The sequence below is a fragment of the Tauraco erythrolophus genome, chromosome 2, assembly GCF_009769465.1.
Source record: "Tauraco erythrolophus isolate bTauEry1 chromosome 2, bTauEry1.pri, whole genome shotgun sequence".
Lineage (NCBI taxonomy): Eukaryota > Metazoa > Chordata > Aves > Musophagiformes > Musophagidae > Tauraco > Tauraco erythrolophus.
Window position 1 is genome coordinate 80,527,255 of NC_141466.1, and position 12,688 is coordinate 80,539,942.

Below are 12,688 nucleotides of genomic sequence, written 5' to 3' on the forward strand. Positions count from 1 at the left end.
GGGCAAATACGAATGTGAAAAGTAAAACTATTTAAAACTTACATTCTTGATTGCCACAGCAAACCACCTCTTCAGAATAGTTAGATTTACAATAAACACAAGAAGAAACTCGACTGAGAAGACTCCTTTTTAGCACAAATGGGCCTTCCGGAGGCTTGATGTTGGATTTTGAAATTCCTGAATCTCTTCAACTTAATGTACATTATTTGGGTAGAGGAGGCCCAAAACTTTTTTTTTGTCGGAGAACAAAAGAAAGAAAAACAGTTTCACCTATGAAAAAGACACTGAAAAAGGAATGTCTGAAATCCTTACGTCTTTTGGTATATTTTTAAATATTGAAAGCTCTGGAAACCTGTTTTATGAAGTACTGGAGTTACAAAACGAGGGCTGTGGAGGCTCTTGCTGAAAAAGTTTAAGGATTGTGTTGAAAGTATTCTTCATGCTCTTCCTTAAAAGAAAAATAAATAAAATACAATCTTTGTTTTTCAGTAGTCTGAGGAAGAAGTCTGCTATCCCTTTAAGCTTTTCTGCTTTTCCTGTTTACGTTGGCAGTTGGGTGGAAGTATTGTGGAGGCAGAAAACTTTTTGGAATGTTGAAAAAAAAGGTTTCATGCAAATCTAGTAAATTGCTTCAAGGCTTCAAAATTTGAACACTAAGGGGCGCCAGTTATTTTTTTTTCTGAGGCGTGAGACGGGCCTCTGAACACCATTTCTGACTTGAGTAGTGAAATTAACAAATCTATTAGAAGATGCCAAAGAATGGCAGAATACTTGTGGATTTGTGCAGGTACCTATATTTGCATGGACTTACATATGTTGTATGCTTACATGCAGTGTTACGTAGGTGAAATAGTCCACCTACGATGAACAGCTGAGGAGTTGGCAGGACTGTTGTTCTGGAAAACACCTATCCTGGTGAGCAAAGGGGCACTATGTTAAATACCTTGAACTAGATACCCCTGATATTCTCCAGAAGGATTCTATAGTTTGCTAAAAAGGTATACAAGATTTAGAACTTAAAAGTAAAATACTTAATAGTTTCATCAGTTGTTTCGTGGCACATTTGAGAATATCAAATATTAGGGGCAGGTGTGTGTATACATACGTACATATTTTTCTATATATCTAAACACAAAGTTACAGTGTTCATGTTCCCTCTTTGTCCCGTCCGTGTCCCCCCCCCCCCCCCCCCCCCCCAATTTGGTTTTCTTCTAGTTTATTGTTTTGTGCTTTAGGTAGGTGTTTGTTTTTTTTGGTGGGTGGTTTGTGTGTTGTTTTTTTTTTACTTTACAACCATTTTCCTGAAGGTTTGGTTTATGCTGGTGAAGCATAATGTTATGATCAGCCTTTGTCTTTTATTTTGTACTAGTCAAATTGAAGAAATAAAGTTGCAACCCTAAGAGTTCAAACAAGTAAAACATGAGATTCCTGTCTCTCACGGAATGCTAAGGGTTATTTATTTATTTTTTACATGCCAGTGTTTAAAAAACAAAACTTAAATAGGTTTGTGTTGTGATTACTTCCTGTAATTGTATGCAACGAGAGAGAAATGAACCTGCTAGTTTAGATGAAGAACAGTGTATCTGATCTGGTTAGGTTTCAGAATGTACATCGACTTTTTTGGCCCATTTCTGTGCTGTGTGTATTATCCAAAACACGTTTTCCTTTCTGAACTCTATCCTAGTGTTTGGTCCTTGAAAATTGTACCACTTAACTTAGTAGATGGTCTCTGCCTTACGGCATTTGGTTTTCAAGACCAGCTTAAATGTGAGAGGTTTATGGAGGAAACTTTTGTTTTTTAATGACTACTTTATAATAAAATATGAAACTCACGTTTTTGTTTAGGTTACAGATATTTTTGCATATGTGTGCTTTCAACTTCTTATGTGTAAATAAGGCTTTTGTAGATTAACGAGGATGTTTAAAGTGCACATGATAATAACTAGGAAGCTGGATTGTTTTTATCAGACTAGTGCAAACCTGTGGGAAGAGAGGGCTCTTCCTGAATGTGGAATAGGCTGTATTTCCTGTAATTGTTTGCACCATCAAATGTGACCTGATTTTTTTAATTTTTTTTTTTTTTGAACTTCAGCTTCTCGGATACTAACTTTCGTGATTCTAACCTAGATTGTTTTTTTCTGACAACTCGTGTATTTTAATTTATTTAAAAATCTTCTTGAACCTTTGAGTGGTCAGAATGTTGTATGTGATAGGAATTTACACAGATCAAACCTGTGGTCTGAACATTTTTTTAAAAGATATTGATGCAGACTTTATTGGGAATTCATCTTTCCTCTGTAAACTGTATCTCAGAAACTTCTCCCTTCCTGTAACACTTATGTTGAAGGTGACTTAAAAGTGTCTGCCTTTAAATGTAAATTGAGCCACGCATCTAGCTTTTGGAGATGAATGTAATCTCGTGTCAAATAGGCTGCATCTTTCTGTTCAGCAGCTATAACAAAACGAACTATAAAAAAAATCTAGGTGGTGATTATGGAGCATAATTTTTTCTTGGTTGTTGCTCTATTTGCTGTATTTACTAAGAAAAATGTGTGTGAGCTTGCAGAGCCCGGTGCCCAAAACTGTGATTTTCGTGTCAGTTTCATCGTCCTAACCAAAATTTCGTCATGAGTTAGGACTGAAGAACTGTGTTCTGGTGTTGTAAATAAGTTCTCCCCGAGAAGTTATCTGATTACTTTTGTATGTGACCTTATTGTTTGTGATTATGTAAATGTAGCCTGTGCTGGGGTTTTGCTGACGTGTCAGATTTGATGAAGGGGGCATTGGCCACATGAGCACTTCTGTTTTTCAGCTGTATCAGATCTTGCAATAAACCCCCATTATTTCTTTACAAACCATGCGTCTTAATGCAAAATTAAGAGAAGAATATTCTCTAGGATAAAGGCCTTATGATGGGGTTTTGCCCAGAGTCTCAGATAAATTTTTAAACTTTTAGTGTTAAAATTGTACAAAATAGCATGTGACGAGCATTGTGTGCTGTTTACCAATAGTGCCCTTTTGAATCCCATTCTTTAATCATCTGTAAATCTTAAGATAATGGTCTGAGACAGCTTTCTGATTTATGATTTTCTCATATTAAGGAGGTCGTAAAGCTTCTAGAACTTGTGTGTTCAAAAACTTTGCGTGAGTTCTTGTGAAGTGTGGGATTTTATTATTTTTTTTTTTTTTAATTCCTTGGCAGCCTCTTAAAACACCAAAACTAAAGCTCCATTGCGCTTAGAAAAAGGTTTATTTTTTTTTGGCTTGGGAAAAAATATTCAAAGCTTTTGGTTTTCTTCTGCAGCAGTTCAGTTCTTTTTAAAAGAACTTATTTTTGGAGCTGTATCTGCAACTTTTATGGGATGGCAGTCAGCTGGTGTGTAACTTAAAAATATAGGTGTTATTTTGACTGATTAAAGTTTTAAGTTAGTAAAGCAGTTATTTTAAGCATACGTTTTGAAAGCAGGTTGTTCACTGCAGCTTACCAATAATTACTAAAATGTCTGTCATCAGAGAGTTTTTTTTAAGTAAGAGTAACCATAGTAGACTTGGTTCTGTACAAAAGCTGCTGACTTCTATGTCTTTAAATTGGGAGAGACCTGTTTGAATTTTTTATCTTTAGTGTTGCTTGTTCCTTAAGGCTGGAATCGAGTTACGTTTTCCTCACCTGAAATAGAATGCAATACTTTGCAAAGTAACTAGTGTCATATGAAAATCTCTTGCTGCGGTTAGAAGCAAGTGACCGAGTGCCAGTTGGGTGAGGGAGCGCCACATGGTGTTTTCATGGCACGCAAAGGGAAAGACTGAAGGTGTGTTGATTAATATTATAGTAAAGTGGGGAAAAAAACAAACCAACCACCACCAACTGAGAAACACTTAATAGATTTTAAGGGAGCACTCAGATGTCTTAATTATGAAGACGAAGTTTGCATGCATCAAAAGAGGAAAGGTCAAGTTAGAAAGAAAGTTGCTGGTGTTCAATGAGCGCGGTGCATGTGAAGAGAAGGCTGTACATGAGATGAGTGGTTACTTTCGTAGTTCAGTAACTGTTTTGATCAGGTCATCTGTTTCATTCCTTCTTAAAATAAAACTTTCTTCCTCTGAGTGCACTAAACAATGCCAAATCAGAAACAGGATACTTACAATGATTTGAAATGTGTAGACTTTGGTAGAAAAGCAAGTGCATTTGAATTGTCTTTAATTACTGCCTGTAACCTTAAAGTGCTCTCCTTTTGGAGAGTGCATACTGATGCAGATATCCTTATTAATTAGATGTATTATTAGATGCTGATCTGGTATATATTCCGTGGCTGACAGGATAGACTTGTGTTAACGTTAATTACCGGACTGTCCTGACAGCTGAGGCTGATTGAAGTACAGCAGGAGTCTGCCATGGAGACCGATGGTTTATATTCAGCTGCTTATATGGAATGTCGGGAGGTGGGAGAGCAGGCAGACAAGGGAAATGCCTTGCCAGGAAAGCTATGAAGTAATGAAATGCCCTCACTCACTGACCCTTGTCTTTATTGAAACATAACTCACAACTTCTTAGTTGGGCTGTGTGCATTCTTCTGTATTGATTTTAATCAAAATGCACATTATCAAAATGTTTGAATGATTTTGAAATTTTATTGAAACATATTAATCCAGGGGTAAGAAAATGAATAGGAACAGTAAAACTGCTGGTGTTTTTTATCTCGTTATGCTTAATGCAATTGGTAAGTTCAGCAGAAGCACCATGTAGGATACGTCTGTGGCTTTGTAGCAGGAAGATCCAGATCTGAGAAGCACGATGGAGCTGTTCTTTGAATCCTGAAACAGACGATAGGTGTGGTGTTTGTAGTCTGAATTACATCTCTTTGCTCTGATGAGACAGAGTTGTGTTGCTGAAAGTTAAGTGATACTACATTTCGACTTTTGACTTGAGAACGTACCCCGTGTTACCTTGTGCGGTGCAGTTAAAGTAGTTTCCGGGTTTGCGTTTCTTTTGGTTGTTTTTCTTGGAAGCAGTTAACAGAAGTGAGTTAGATTTTTTTTTTTTTTTTTAGTAGCGGAGCTTAGATTTTTGAGGCAGTTTATGCTTGAATGAGCAAAGCAACCATGACAGCTTTAAAGAGAAATAATATCCAGCTCCATTAGCAGAGCTGCCCCTCCACGGTGGTGTTCTTGTTTTTATTAGAAACGTGTCTGTTGCAGGCTAGTTGGGTGTCCGAGAACAACAACAAGAAGATGGTGCAAGTTAAAGTGCTTCAATTGGAGCAGCTGTGTTACTAAACCTGTGTTTTCTGGGTCCGGTACTAGAAGCTGCAGCTTTTTTGATGCTCCGCAGTTATTTTAGCAGGTGTTAATGCTTGGAATGTGTGTGGTATCGCTAACAGATGTTTGTTGTGGTTTTTTTTATTATTATTTTATTTTATTCTCTTCTCATGATTTAAAATACCGAGTAAAAATTGAAAAAAATATTTTCAGTTGCTTCTCATTTGAGAATTGATTTTTATACCTGATGTCAAAATAGTAAATTTTGCTTCTCAGTTCATTGCTAGAAGTCATTGTTTTGAAGGGGAATGGCAATAGGTAGCTATTAACGGGTTTTAGCATTTTTGGTATAGTTGATTGCGTAGCATGTTGGAAGTCAATATTTTGAATCAATTTCTAAAATATTTTTGACTGTTTTGCAGCTGCATCTGAATACTTGCACTCTGTTCCATACTGTAGTGAGTTAGAATAAGATTTTCTGTTTTTTCATCGCAGTGTACCAGAGCAATGTTTTGATACTTTATAACTTCATTGCAAAACTCCGGGAAGTGTGTGGGCAGGAAGGTCCTCAGGATGCCCATTTTTAAAGGGGATAAACCATGAAGAGATTTGTGTGGTAACTGACTGATGTCTGAGCGTACCAATAGTGGGGCAGTTAACCCTTTTAATGGTGTATAATCTTACAAATGTTTATGCTTCTTTAAGACTCGATTTGGAAAGGGAAAAAGAGATCTGAGCACGACAAACAAAATCTTGTTAGTTTGCTGGGAAGTTATGTAGACGTAGTTCTGAGGAGTAATGCATCAGGATGGCTGCTGATGTCAGACAGGGGCAGGGGAAGATAATACAGTATTTTACACCCTTATCTGGTGGATCACTTTCTGGCTTAAAAGGTCAGCTGATATTCTGGACTGGTCAGGGTTTTTTTTTTTTTTTGAGTTTGTTTGCGTGTGGTGCTGGCTTTCTTTTCAGAGAAATCGGAGCTGTGATCGAACTCCCCATATGTGATCTCAGAGTAGTTGTGTTGGCACAATGGCCGAGGCGGCTCAATACTGAAGATACAGAGCAGAGCCTCGGGGAGAGAAGTACGTGTGCTTAAACATTTACTTTAAAGTCTGAAACTCGTAATTGATGTCAACTGCTTATGCATCTGGTCCATTCAGACTTTTAAGGATGTGACTATTTTCAGACTAGCTGACACTAGATGGAAGCCAGACTTTGCTGAATTCTTTAAATCCTTCAGCTGTTAAAATAATGAACTGTATTGTTTTCTCTAATTCAGATTAAAGAACTGTTTTAGAAATCTCTGTAACCACTACTTGGTTGAAATGTCTTCTCCTAACTGTGGTATATTTTCTTCATTAGTATCTAGGAGATGGAACGCACCTGAAATCTTAAAAAATAAGAAACAGATTCATCTAGCCCAAGTGTTAATACTCGACTAAAATATTCAGCTGATGTTGCATAATGCTTCCATTTATTTATTAGACTTCAAAGCAGCAGCAAATCAGATAATATTCTTCTTAATACGTCTTAATCTAATAACCTCCAAATAATTATATCAAAAGTTTATGCAAAATTTTCAATTTTTAGATGCAGAGCAAGCCAAATCCACTTCTGCTTGCTGTGGAATATCTTCTGTTTCTTTGCAGGAATGGGGAGAATGAGAACACAAGGAAAAATTATCTGACCTGGTGCTGTTTGCTTTTGAGTGGGTTTGCTCATCTGTGTGCGCTGCCTTGGGTTAGCTTCAGTTTGTATCATTTTAGAGGAGTGTGAACTGCACCCCTAAACAAGAAATTAACAAGGATGTTTTTTCAAGAAGTTGTTAAACTGTTATCTCTGCCGCCCCCCGCTTCCAAACTAACTATGCCTAAATACTACAGGTATAATCTATTGACAAGTGTTCTCTAGCAGTTGGTTTGTGAGTTTATGTTGAAGGTTAAAATGCTGTAACAGGCCCAGCTGTCGTCTTTAAAGTCTGATGTTGTTGCTGCGAAGATTGCGCAGTAAGAACGCGGTGCGTGTTAGATGGTGGTAGGGACAAGTTGTTGGTAGTTCTTTAATTGCTTAAGTACGGTATCATCTGTAAAGATAAGTATAGTTGTAGAGGCTCATACGCAGTCAGTTTACAAGGGAATTACTACTACTTTAAATCACTTGAGGCTTTTATGGAAATCTGATACTGCCTCTGAATCAACCTGAAGCAAGACTCCTTATACAGATTCTTTTGTTCCCACTTTTCACATAGTTCTGTCAACTTTGTGCTCAACTAGTAAATAGACTTGAACAAAACCTGGGCACAGATGATATGGCAGGGATCAGAAGTGAATTCAAACCAAGATTCTATCAGGAAGACGGATTATATGTGTATTAAAACATGCTGAGAGGAAGAATGATACTTTAGTATCTCTTTTTCAGGTGTAAAATTAGTGACTGCAGTTGCTTTTAGAAGGGAAGCATATTTAGCTGTTGTAATAACATGTTTACAGAGATTTGAGTCTCATATTTTGAAATTTCTTGCAGTGTTTTTGTGATCATTCTCCGGACAAATTTTCTTTTTGTGACAGGACTAACATAATCCTTTGGGAAAAAATCTGGAGCAAACATTATCTAAAGATCAAATCCAGCTTGGAAGAAACTGAAAAAAAGTACAACTGGCTTTCTTGAGAAAAGCTTATTAAGCTTACGGACTTCAAAGAACATTTTTTAAAGACCTGTGGCATTTTAGAAATATACTGGTGTTTTGAGGAGCAGGAGGGGGAAAACTTCCCTGTGTCAACTTAATGTAGGGTTAATTGAGGTTAAATTCTGTATGGATCAAAGTAATTCCAGTTTCTAATAGTTCAAGTGTAGGTTCTATGAAAGCTCTGTCTATAGGTAATGGGGTACATCGACCTAGTACCTATTGATTTAGTAACTGTATTTTATTCATAACTATTCATGAGAAAGCTTGTTGGTTCCAAATGGGAGGTTTAACGCACACCGAGGGCATTTGGTAGTGCAGAGTTTTAATGCTGTTAAGTGTCTTCAGAAAGGTGTACTTGCGTCAGCCTCAGATTAACATAGGATGAATAACAGAGCAATTCATCAACTGGGCAGCTCTGAAGAGTGTCAGCAAGAAGGCTGACGATGATGGATTGGAGAGGAATGGGTGCTGTGGTAGACAGCCGCTGATGCTGGAGGGTTGAGGGGTGGCACTTGGTGTTCAGGTGTGTTGCTGCGCAATGAAGCGAGGAGGGACTGCGCTTCTTGGCTTGGATGAGTAGAAAAGAAGTGCGTCCCTCCTATGGTTCAAGAAGGTTACTAAATTCAGCAGCTTAAAATGACAGGTGGACAACTGGTTTGTGCTTCATTGAAATAGATTTGCATCGGTCTTTAGGACTGAGAAATGTGAGTTATGTTTTGAAGGCAGACTCCCAAACTCCCCTTCATGTTTGCAGTCTCAGCAACCTTATTTGTCAATAAAAATTTGTATGAGTTAACTTTGAAACAAATATAGTGTATTCTGAACTTAATTTTGCTGCAACTTTCGCACTAACCTCTTAGACCTCATAGCTTTCAGTTGCTTCCAATTACTTCGGTTACTGGTTATTTTCAGGTTAAAGCTCCTCTTCCCCCCCCCACCCCGGGAAAAGAAAATAGTTGTGAATTGTCATGTGCACAGGTCTTTCTAATCCCATTTAATATAGTTTGTGCTGGAACTGTTTTTGACCGCTTGTTGTTAAATCAAGTTGTTGAACACTTGATACACGGAGAACAGTTCAAAGTAATAACATTGAAGTTCTTTACTTTGTGGGGGCTGTTCGTATGGATTTTTTCGGACTGTTTCATTACTGTAGGTAACTAAACCTACTTGTGCAGGCTAAAGAGTATATGCACAGGCTTTCTCAGCCCTGAGCAGAATTCAATACTGAAATCAGTATCGAAGGCAAGCATTTCAATATGTCATGTAGTAGTCATAACTACTGTAGTATAATGATATGTTACAGTATAAATTGCTACACAGATCAAAGTACGTTTTTAGTACATTTTTCTCTTCTGGATTAAGCAATTTGGCTGCTGAAAATTTTGAGCAATTGTTAATAACTATGTTGCTGAATAGTCAGAAGGATATTGTGTCCTTTGTTTCTTCAGACTTTTATTATGTGCTCTTAGTCTTAAATTTCAGATACAAAGGCAAGATACTAATAAACTCCTAAGATTTAAGGAGCTTTTTTTCCTAGTCCTAGTTCTGGATTAGTGGTTTCTCATGGTATGTAATATATATAGTTGAAACACAGCTTATGCTCCTGTAAATGTTTTTTTTTTTTTTTTCTTGAAAAGCAAAGGAGTGAATATTGCTAGTAATGAAACCTGGATAATTTCCAGGCTGTTAAGCTAATTAATGAAGCTTAATGCCACGAATATGGATGCAAATACTGTATGTCTATCAATATTGCTATCATGAAAAAAATAACACAAAGGAGGTAGTACATTTTAAGAGCATGTTAATATTTAAGTAACTACAAAAATTGTACTATATGTTGATGATCTTGAAAATGTTAAATTAGTCAAATCATATGAAAGGAGCAGAAAAATCAGAGCGCATTTTCTTGAAGTACATCAATTTTGAATTGAAATGTCTTTTTGCTCAGAAAATGTTTCCAATTTATAAAAATGTAATTATTTAAATTAGCCTTCGAACATTATGAGATTATACACTGCACTTGATTTAGGAAAGGAGAATAACGCCGAGATATAAAGGTGTCAGTAACTGTTGTAGAGTGAGATCCAGAGTAGCTTGTCATCTGGTTTGGATCATCTGTTTGGCAGAAGATTTTCTTAGATTAAGAAAGATGGAGGTACTTTATATTGAAGTTAATGTTTGTACAATCTAATTAAGATTTCTTCTGCATGTACGGCCTTTTCCCAACTTATTCTATACTATTTTTCCTTGTGTATGTCACACTAAGCTACTCCAGCCACTCCTTGTACTAACCTTTTCTGACATAGCAAAGAATTACAAAGCAGGCATATTTCATTTTGCAGCACCATCAGTGAAACTGTGTAGTCACTTGCACAAAAGGTAACATCAAAGAGATTTTTTTTTGCTGCACCTAAGTCTTGAGAGTTTATATTTTGCTATTGCATGAAAACAAAATAGTACTCAATATGAGACCACTGAGACCCCATTCTCTCTGAAGTAGACAGCATCTTTTTTGTTTGCAAAGTTAATGGAGCTAAGTGAAAAGCAGTATGAGTTACCAGAATGGTGTTTTTCTATCTATGATTTGCAGACTTACTGCATATGAAGAGTTGCTGAAGATAACAAAGAAAAAGGAAGTCTGTTGTTGGGAGATTAAATAGGGCACACTGAGCCTTCACCTCTTTTGAGAAATTTTTCTTAGTCTGTAAGTGGAAAAGGTTGAAGACCATTGATTTAAAGGCATTTTTGTTATAGCAATTATCCTTGTCCATGGGTCAAACTAAAATTTTGAAACAAGAAGCTTCAAGGAGTTCACAAAAACAAATTGTGTTCACCGTTATGTAAATTGAAACTTGTTTCACCTACCTGCATTTATTCTTTTCTCAGGTCTTCTGGCTATTACGTATTTACTGAACTAGTGAGTGTGATGATGTTTTTCCCAGATGGGATGTAGAGGATGTAATTATATTTATCAATAGAGTCCAATTTGCAGCACTGGAACTCCAAAATAATAATATGTTAATTGCCAAAAGTAGGTACAAGAGATGTGACTTATTAAAATCTGATTGGCATGCTATTTTATAGGATAATTTCAGTAGTAAACTGTCTTTAAGGGCATCTGTAGCTTTCAATTTTAACTCCATTAAAATAGCCACACCGTTGTCATTCATGAACAAGGATATTAAAGCAAATTCCAGATGCTCAAGTACCTTTAGCTGTAAGTGTTTCAGGAAACGTATTTTTTCCAGACTTTTTCCTCTCGATGGGCAACTCTGAGCTGACAGGACCTGTTGTTTGGTGTTAGTGATAAATGAGTTTGGAGGGAGGGGAGAAGAATGTAATTTATAACATTGTTTAGTACATAGTAGTCCAGGTGCACATCCTGCCTATGTAGTAAATCTGTTCTTTAAATCAATCTTGAATATAAAGTCTTAATTTTCTTTCTGGTGGATTTAACAGATAGATGAAAGTAGTGTAGTTCAAATTTATATTGTATTAGAAGCTTATAAAATTGTCTTTAAAAATATTACATGGGATTTACAGTTAGCATTCAGTTTAAATTTTTGACGTTTAATTTGTATGGTGGGTTGCACTTTTTTGAGTTGTTAGTTTGTTCTTTAAACATGCTGTTCTTTGACTCACTGGAGTTTGCCAGCCAAAGATAAAATTGATGATTCTGTAGCTACTCTGTAAAAAGTTAAGTTGTCCAGACTGGTAAAATAAATATGAGTTTTGTTTTAATATTCTCTGTCTCTTTCTACTATGTGTCTATATAAGACACAGATGCACATTCTCCCTCCTCCTTTCTTTCTCTTGTAGTAGTGGTGCTAGGTAATACCTCTCTCTTACAGTAGTTAGAAGACATTACCCAGTTATGAATTTGGTCTCTGTAGACAAGATTTAATATGATTAGAAATAATGTTTTTTCTGATAAAATTAAGTTATATGTAAGTATATATGTATACAGGAGTTATACATATGTATATACATATGTAGTTGCTCTAGTTGCAAAGCCAAAGGGGGGAGAGGGGACAGCCTACTCTTTTAGACTTCACGTATCTGACAGTTTTTAATGTAGTTTGATGAACTGAAATGTTCTCTTTATGAATGAATAATATTTCCATGTAGCTTAGAAATATCAGAATTACAAATTTTTACTTTTAAGTATTTTCTTTAAAATTAAACTTTGATTTTTAGTAATAAATGTAATACATTTTGACAGCAAAAATTAAATTCATATTTTGTTTTTAAAATCTACTACTCTTAAAATACAATATTGAAATTTACTTACGTAATTTTTTTAATGCTGTTTGTTTCCTGTCTTCTGATATCTATTGCTGTAATGCAGAGCACTTTCCTTTACAATAAACCACATTTTGATTAATTCTACAGATTTTGACAAAACAGTAATCTGTCTCTCATTGTGGTTTCAGTTAGAAAATCTCCAATCTCAGCTTTTGCTGTAAGGGCAAGGGGTAAACACTGATGCTGCATTATCTTATCTAGTTGATAATTTCATCTAATAGTCCCGGAACTTGATGTGCCAATTGTTAAATGCATTGGGCTGTGAAATAATCGGAACTTCAGCTTGCAAATACCAAGCTATTGTTTTCAATAAAGTTGAGTTGAAATCAGCTTTCTATGCTGCATTGCAGTGGAAACCAATTAATTACAGTGTGACAAGATGCAATTTTTAATTGCCAAAAGAAAGTTTCTAGTATTATTTGGCAATATGAACAAATG

General features: G+C 36.0%; 1 protein-coding gene across 8 annotated transcripts in view; it reads left to right on the forward strand.

Moving 5' to 3' along the window:
* Positions 1 to 12,688, forward strand: part of QKI (QKI, KH domain containing RNA binding) — a 155,805-nt gene that overhangs the window by 1,881 nt on the left and 141,236 nt on the right. The window lies entirely within an intron of this gene.